The 8,415-nt window shown below is 52.4% G+C and overlaps 5 non-coding genes across 5 annotated transcripts; all 5 read right to left on the bottom strand.

The window, feature by feature from the left end:
* Positions 1 to 2,445: 2,445 nt before the first annotated feature.
* TRNAK-CUU (transfer RNA lysine (anticodon CUU)) lies at positions 2,446 to 2,518 on the bottom strand. The gene has a single exon. It is a non-coding gene; the product is annotated as a tRNA-Lys (tRNA).
* Positions 2,519 to 3,299: 781 nt separating this feature from the next.
* TRNAV-CAC (transfer RNA valine (anticodon CAC)) lies at positions 3,300 to 3,372 on the bottom strand. Its single transcript has one exon. It is a non-coding gene; the product is annotated as a tRNA-Val (tRNA).
* A 1,636-nt stretch (positions 3,373 to 5,008) lies between these two features.
* On the bottom strand, positions 5,009 to 5,081 carry TRNAV-CAC (transfer RNA valine (anticodon CAC)). The gene has a single exon. It is a non-coding gene; the product is annotated as a tRNA-Val (tRNA).
* A 1,678-nt stretch (positions 5,082 to 6,759) lies between these two features.
* Positions 6,760 to 6,832, bottom strand: TRNAV-CAC (transfer RNA valine (anticodon CAC)). Its single transcript has one exon. It is a non-coding gene; the product is annotated as a tRNA-Val (tRNA).
* A 740-nt stretch (positions 6,833 to 7,572) lies between these two features.
* On the bottom strand, positions 7,573 to 7,645 carry TRNAK-CUU (transfer RNA lysine (anticodon CUU)). Its single transcript has one exon. It is a non-coding gene; the product is annotated as a tRNA-Lys (tRNA).
* Between the last annotated feature and the right edge of the window lie 770 nt (positions 7,646 to 8,415).

Below are 8,415 nucleotides of genomic sequence, written 5' to 3' on the forward strand. Positions count from 1 at the left end.
GTGCTCTCGCCTGCCCTGCCTGCCCATTGCCTAAGCAGGCAACGCTGCTGTCAGGCGGAGCACCAGCACTCTCAGGGGGTGCACATGGACCCTCTACACATCGCCACTGGGTAGAGGTGCACCAATACATGGGTCCAATATCAGATCAGCATCGATATAAAGAAAACTGATTGTATCAAAAATCAGCCTGATGTGGCCGATAACTTGGCCAATAAATGCCTGTGCATGCGCGTAGCCACAGTGCAGCACACAGGCAGCGAGGAGGACAGCCCGGCAGCTTGGAGAACTATGTGCAGTTGGTAAGTCTGTTGTGAAAGCGGAGGGGGGGGAGGCAAGGGTCATGGGGAGGGCAGATCAACACCCGCCATGGTGAGGGAGGGAATCGGGCAGGGCCTGGGGCAGGCGCTGCCCAGCCAGGGCAAGGAAGAGGCACAGGATGGAGCCATGGCTCGTCCAGGAGGGTGGGGTGAGGGATGGCTCCCACCACTGCATGCACCCTGGGAAGGCACGGGGGAGTATATGCGCTCAGATCTATGTGGGGCACAGGCAGGGTGTGGTGCAGCTGTGGGTTGGGGCCAGGGCTGTGCTGAACTCTTCCTGGTGTGTGGTTGGGGTGGGGGTTGGGCTGGAGCTGCACTCAGAGCAGGAGGCAGCAGTGTTGGGAAGAGGCTATGGGGAGGACTGCAGCCACCCTAAATTTTGCCGTAGCCCTCCTCCCAGTGGTGCCACCACCTGAGCACAGCCCCAACCCAACTCACTGCCCCCCTGCCCCTACCTGTGCAGGGAAGAGCCCCGTGCAGCCCTGGCCCCAGCCTGCAGCTGCAGCTACAGCCCGCTCTGCCTGCATCCTACCACACCTACGCCCCATGCCCTCCCAGGATGTGTGCAGCAGTGGGACCCCCCTCTCCCCTCCCCGCACCCTCCAGATGGGCTGTGGATCTGTCTCATTCCCTGGTCCGCCCCAGCTGGGCAGCACTTGCCCCAGCCCCCGCCCAACTCCCTCCTTCACTGCAGGGGCCTTGATCTGCACCCCCCAGCCCCACGCACCCTTCCTCCATCCCCTTCCATCACAACAGACTCACCGGGTTGCATGTAGCTGTATTGGAAATTGGATCAGTATCAGCCACTATGCCTCCTTAAAAATTGGCTGTCAGTATTGGCCCGCAAAAGTTCTATCAGCATACCCCTAGTCACTGGTAAAGCAATAAGCAGTGTTGAGGAGCAATGGCCAGAACCCAGCTTTTCTCCCACCCAGGGAAATGCCCTAAACATAAGGATGCAGAACTAGGCTCCCTCTTCAACTTTGTCTTTGGTCAAATGAATCTTGAATTCCTTGTTCTACCATGGCGTAGACTCAAAAGGAAAGAAGGAGCAATCTGCTAGTCACTAAATAACCGCGAGCCAGTGCTACTGCACAGTAACTTTAGGTACTGCGCATTTAGTTAGTGCTTTATTAAGGAAGTATTAAATGAAATATGCAATATCTAAGGTGCATTGATGAATGTGTAGATGGGCCCCCTGAGCCTGAAATCCACTCTGTGAAATAGAGGAGGTGGTTGAGTCCTCCCCTCGCTTCTGCAGTAGCCGAGAAGGGGATGGTGTGCAGAGTAAGGGGGACAGGGCAGGCGGCCATGAGGGATGAGGCGGCTGGGACAAATGATAGAGAAAAACAGGGTCAGCTGGTACTTACAAGCAGCCATGGGTAACTGGTGCCACCTTAGTCAGGGGTGGGGGCACATGCCCCCCCAGCAACCAGTCAGCAATTGGGGGAGGGGGCCCCCTGCAGTTGATTGCGCTGACCAGGAAGCAGCTGTGGCACTCCATCTGGTGCTTCCACTCTCCAGCCGTCCCCCCCCGCCCCTGCCTGTCACCTAAGGGGAGCGCGGCCTGTCGGAGGCGCACCAGCACTCTCAGGGGGTGCATGTGCACCACCGTACACCCGCCATGCATCGCTGCTGCAAGCAGCCACCCAGATCCATCCATGTCCTGACACTTTCTCTGATGCTGGAAACCTAGGAGGAAATTCCTCCTCTGTCTCCTTTCCTCTCCAGGCATCAGGGACACGGTTATAAATTCAAAAACAGGATCATTTGCTCAATATATGTACATCAATCTGTCCATCAATTGGAAAAAAGCTATAAATTCAAAAGCTTTATGAGGTGGCTGGGACAAACGATAGAGAAAAGCAAGCAAAGCGGGGTCATAGAGAGGGCTGTACTTCGTCTTTCCAAGCAACCCCTCTGTCCTGGCACTTTAATGAAAAACCCAGGAGGGAATTCCTTCTCTGTCTCCCTCCTTGTCCTCCTGGGACACAGCTATAAATTAAAAAAAAAAAAAAACCAGAATAATTTGTTCAATATATATAATCAATCAATCGGGAAAGAAAACTATACATTTAAAAAAAAATTAATATAATCTATCAATCCATAGTAAGAAAATTACATGCGCCCAACGTGGGGCTCGAACCCACGACCCTGAGATTAAGAGTCTCATGCTCTACCGACTGAGCTAGCCGGGCTGCCGGAGGGCGGCGGGAGTCAATCAGTAGCAGAGCAGGCAGGTTGTGAATGAATGGGAGTAATAATCGCTTTTCTATTGTGGGGAGCGTTGTTTCACACTCCATGCGAGTGCAAGAGCTCGCACGTGTGCGGAGCTGATTGCAAAGGACATCCCCTGGCCCATAAACCCGGGGGTAGAAGGACTGGCTCAGAAGCCTGGTGTATTTCCCAAAGTCGGGAACCTGAAAGTGAAATGAGGGAGATCCAAGGGTGGGAACTCATGGATCTGGATCCGGGGAGGGGAGAAAGAATGGAAAAGTCTGTGCTGGGAGGACTGAACGCAATCATTATGCACCGAGCTGGCTGGAGGCACAGATCGGCAAGCCTGCAGCACCCCCGAGCCCAGGAAGAGGGGGGAGAGCGTGCTTGCTCTGAGCGAGGAGGGAACCCTTTCCCTGACTAAATCTGGCACACTGCAGGCATATTAGATCGCTAAGAGCAGCTTTATTTAAGACCCATGGAAAATCAGACCCTGCAAGTCTGAAATGACTGTCTTTTTTTACAAAAAATAAAGAAATCTGCATGATGATTGGTTCCGTTTAGCAGCCACCCGCCCCACCCCCAGCTTGGCGAGCTGCTAAACTCCCAGCGAGAAGCTTTGGGCAGGGAATCGAAAAGTGGCAAGGCAGTAAGTCTTTAGCCACCCGGGGACTCGAATAGAAGTATGAGCTAGTTCCTAGTATTTAGTGGTGTGCAATAAATAGATAAATAAAAGAAAAAAGAAAAGAAAGGAAAAGGGACTGTTTCTGCCCGGTTTCGAACCGGGGACCTTTCGCGTGTGAGGCGAACGTGATAACCACTACACTACAGAAACCAGCTGGCGGCACGTTTCGTGGCAGTGTCTATAGCCTTGGAGAGTTCAAAAGGGAAGAGGCGGCGTCACGGTAGGAACAGGCACACGCTAGGGCTGAAGTTTTTTTAAGCAATAAAAGCAGGAGCTGCACACACCCCCCGCCCCGGGGTTCATCTACCGGCGGGTCTCCCTCTCCATTCGCACACGTCGGGGTGGCACGATCGGTGGCAAAAGACTGTGGGATCAGGGCTCTTCTTGTGCAAATGCATCCTAATCCCGGGCCTTTGAGCTCGAGATTAGCAAAAGGAGCCTGGAAATGCAGGATTGCTTGAGAATCCAGGTGGGTCAGATACACGAAGACCTAGGACACAGGGGCTGTGGGGGGAAAAAGTATCCTCAGCACTGGTGATGTGCAGGGGGTGCACGGGGCTAGTGAGCCACTTGAGTATGGCAGTGTGCCCCCTGTAAAAAAGGCACTGCTGACACCTTCAGTGGTGATGTGGGTGGCCACCGGTCACCTGCCCCCTTGGGACAGCCCTGCAGCTCACTGCTTGCCTCTGCCACGTTCCCGGTGCCGCCACCGGCAGGAGCTCCCCAGGCCCCCCGGCCTCAGGGGGCACGCAGCATTCATAATCCTCAGAGTCCAGACAAATGGCTTATATTTGGCACTGTACAAGCAGAAACTGATGTTCACCTTTTACTTCTTTCTCCTCAGGCATAAGGACCTGGGAACTCAACAATATAAAAACTGTTGCAACAGTAGCCCAGGGGTCAAAGCCCAGGGCAGCTGGGAAAGCCCATAAGGCTGGAGTGGGCAATTATTGTGGGCGGAGGGTCGCTTACTGAGTTTTGGCAAGCCATTGAGGGCCGCATGACAGCCAGCCAGGGGCAGATAAATATTAATTTTTTATATTTTTTAGGGGGCCCATGGGTCAGATAGCCTGGCCTGGCAGGCCGCATCTGGCCCACAGGCTGTATTTTGCCCACCCCTGCCATAAGGGTACCAGGTTTGAGACCAGCTTGCAAGCGGCTCATGCTGCCCAATCAGCTGTCTGATGCTTGTTCAGAGAGGTTCCCCAGCACTTTGGGACTTCTCTTGATCCACAGACATATATGCCTTGTGATAAACCCCTACAATGTGTCCCAGGTAAAGAGTAGGGAAAGCAAAGCGCTGCCTTGCCACTGAACTGGGAGAGAATTTGCTGGCTGGCATCATGCTGAGCTGATCCCAGGGAGAGGATCAGGCCCAGCCCTGCAGGAGAAAGAAAGGGGGCAAAGTTGTAGGGTCTGTACCCATTTGATTAGGAACAGGTAGGGGAAACCTTACGGACTTCAAGCATGACAATGGTTTTGAGCATCGGGGTGCGAGCCAGATCTGCAGTTTGTAAGAGCTGAGAGAAGGGTGTGAGGTGGTGTGTGTGTCCCCCATACCCCATCGGTAGCCAAATTCACTGCTTCACAGCAAGGGAGGAACAAGCAAAGGAGGGAAAGTGAACAGCAAGACAACACTGGCTCTGGACATAGAGGTTGATTCCCCTCTCAGGGGGATCCCAGATCTGCATTCCCCCCCCTGTGATGCACTCAAGTCACCAGTGCAAGAAGAGGCTTTTCTTCTCCCACCGTAACACACCAGCCAAGACCCTAAAATGAAGTCCCTTGTTTCTGCCCGGTTTCGAACCGGGGACCTTTCGCGTGTGAGGCGAACGTGATAACCACTACACTACAGAAACCAGATGACCCAAGAGCTCAGCGAAGTGACCACAGCCTGTGACAGCAGCAAGAAAATGTCACTGCAGAAATGGGACTTGAGCAAGCCTGAAACTGTTGAAGACATAAAAGCAAAAGCCCCAGCTTAACATTGTAGAGACCACACCAGGCCAGAGTCCAGAGGAGAGCCACCCGCATGATTAAAGGCCAAGAGAGCAAACCTTACGAGGAGAGGCTGAGGGAAATGAGACTTTTTAGCTTGCAGAAGAGCAGCCTGGGAAAGCCCATGGGAAGACCAGGTTCGGGACAAGCCTGGAAGGAGTCTTCCCAGCCATCCAGAACAGTTCGCTGTTTGAGGCTTGCCCAGAGAGGTCACAGGCACATTGGGACCCCTCCAAAGCCATAGCCGCAAATGGTAACATGGTCAGATGATCTTAGCAGAAGGATCAGATCCAATTCTGCAGGGAAAAAAGGAAGGAGAAAAATGCAGGGTCCTTGCCCATTTGGCAAGGGTAGGCACATTGGGACCCCTCCAAAGCCATAGCCATAAATGTGCTGTGAAAAGCTCCTACAAGGTGCCTCAGGTAAAGATCAGGGAAGGCAAAGGTGTTTAAGTACTCAGAGTAAGGCTCCCAGTCTGTACTCAGTGTCCAGTGCTTTATAGTAAGAGACAGACAAAAAAACCCAAAAACCCCACAAGCAAAAGTCAACAGCCAGGCAAAACACACTGTATACATAGAGGCTGACTTTGAGATCCTAAATCTTGAATCCCCCAAAACCGTGCTCAACCCACTAGCCAAGAGCTTAAAGATTTGGCTTTGTTTCTGCCCAGGTTTGAACCAAATGCGACAACCCCTACTCTACAGAAACCAGCTACAGCCTCTGACAGTAGAGGTGTGGTAGGTCTGAGGCCTGGATATGCCTGAAGTTCTTTAAGGAGTAAAGCAAAGGCTCCTTGTTTAAGTGCTACTCTGAAGAGTAGCAGAGTAGCTCGCTGAGGACACAAAGCCTACCAGATGCGGGATTGCCTTAGCATCCACGTGGTTTTGTTACACACCTACTTGTGACACCAGCGATGTGAAGAAAATATCCTCAGCACCCAGACAAATGGCTGATGGGGGCCACTGTGCAGAAGCAGATGCTGATATTTTCCAGCTTTTACAGATCGTTCCTTGAGTGTAAAAACCTGGACATTGAATGATATAAAACAGGTAGCGACAGTCGTCAAAACCCAGACACAGCTGGGAAAGGATCTGCAGGGGGCAGATTTGAAATAACAAGCCTGGAAGGGGCCTCCACAGCCACCCAGCCCAAGCCACTGTGTTTGACACAGCCGCTTGCCCAGAGAAGCTGCAAGTACAAGCTGTGAGACCTCTCTGAGGCCATAGCCATAAATGCTGCACGATGAGCTCCTACAATGTGTCCCCAGGTAAAGAGCAGGGCAAGCAAGGGGGTCATCAATGCGTTGCCACTGCACTAGTAGGGAATTAGTCTGATGGGAACGTGCTCAGCTGATGTTAGGAAGAGGATCAGGCCCAACCCTGCAGTGACAGGGAAGATAAAAAAGCAGGACCTTTCCACATCTGATGTGGGGGTGGCAAGTATTGTGGCCGTGAGCCAGATTCTCAGTCCCCTATGGCACATTCAGGACAGCATCTCCGATAATGATAAGCTATCATGCAGAGTTTAAAGAAAGAGCCTTGTTTCTGCCCGGTTTCGAACCGGGGACCTTTCGCGTGTGAGGCGAACGTGATAACCACTACACTACAGAAACCAGCTGGCGGCCCTTTCACATTGAAGTGGGCACAGCCTGATCCGTCGAGTGCGCATCTGGAAATAGCCCCAAATGCAAATTCACTGAAAAAGAAGAAATGAGAACAACGCAAAAACAGAAACAAAACAACCCCCCCACCTCAAAATACAACCCCAAACCACCTGAGTTTGAAAACTGATATTCAATTACTTTCAGCATAAAGCCAAAAACCCCTTGCACCCATCCCACCCTCAGGATCCTTCTGGTCACCTATTTGGTAAAGGCTGCGTTGGAGTGAAATAAGCAGTACTTTCAGAGGTGGGAAATGAAAAAGATATCACATTTACCTAAAGATCCTTGTCTGCAAAAGGGAATGCAGTATGTCACCTGGACCCGGCTCCTTTTTTCCATCTTGCTGGGTATGAAGCAGTATACTACCTTGGTGGCAGAGCTGTGTATTATCATTCAGATCCTCCAGCAGGGATTTGTGATGTCTCCGGAGAAATTTTTCTGAATGCACCTCATTCTGGACTGGCCATTGGGCTGCTCGGCTAGCCGAGCTGGGGGAGAAAGAATAAAATGGGAATTTAATTTCGTTTTATGAATCGCTCTGTGTAGGAAGTGCCTTCTCCACAATCTCTCCTTACGATTTCCTCCAAAACCGGGATCAACCCAGCTTGCAGTTACTGCAGTGGCAGAAATTCATACAACATCCTGAACAGAAACGAAGAAATGTTTTTACTTCGAAAAAAAAAACCATTCGCCCAACGTGGGGCTCGAACCCACGACCCTGAGATTAAGAGTCTCATGCTCTACCGACTGAGCTAGCCGGGCTGACGTAAGCGAGGAATTAAAACAAAGTTGAAGGACTGCGTCGTGTTTCTACATCAACAGGGTAGTAATCCCAGGGAAATTGACCGCAGGGAAGTTTTTGAGTGTTGTTTCCGGAGTGAAATACCGCACAGGAAACCTCGGATGACCAGGACCAGCGCAACAGTCACGGGCAAAAGGAGCTGGAGGATCTTTTTGGCTGATAACAGCTCGATCCCGATATGTCAGTGCTAGGTCTGTGATTTAACCATATTTTGAATGAACTTGCTGTCATTTCCTTGCACGTCCCTTTGCTCGGAATAAATCAAGAGGAAGGACTATGACTCGGACATGCGGTGTCTGCAGGAAGGAAGGAGGGAAAAGACCGCAGCTGCAGCGCGATCTCCGCCTCTGCGGCTGCCTACCCCGCCCCCACCGCAGGGACGCCCCGCCCCATGTCCTGGCCCCGCCCTTTCCTTCACAGAAGCCAAATCCGCGCTTTGGAACCCCACCCCTTTGCGCAGGCCACACCCCCTCTTATACAGAAACCCCCTCTCCGTCCCACCCCCGACTTTCCGGGGCACTGAGAGGCTAGAGCGCCCCCGCCTCCTAGCGGAAGCGACCGAGAGTGGGGGGCAGAGTGTCGGCGGCACTATTGGGAAGGAATGGTTGCTTCCCGGAGTTGCTCGGGGCGGTTGTGACCATAGAGAAGCGGGAGAGCTGAGTGCAGATCGTCCCCGCTTGCCCCAGCTCCATTTCCGGCTTTGCCCCTTAGAGATTGGGGGCAGCTGGCA

The sequence above is a fragment of the Crocodylus siamensis genome, chromosome 15 (assembly GCF_052110815.1).
Source record: "Crocodylus siamensis isolate JL-2025a chromosome 15, ASM5211081v1, whole genome shotgun sequence".
NCBI classification, from domain to species: Eukaryota; Metazoa; Chordata; order Crocodylia; family Crocodylidae; genus Crocodylus; species Crocodylus siamensis.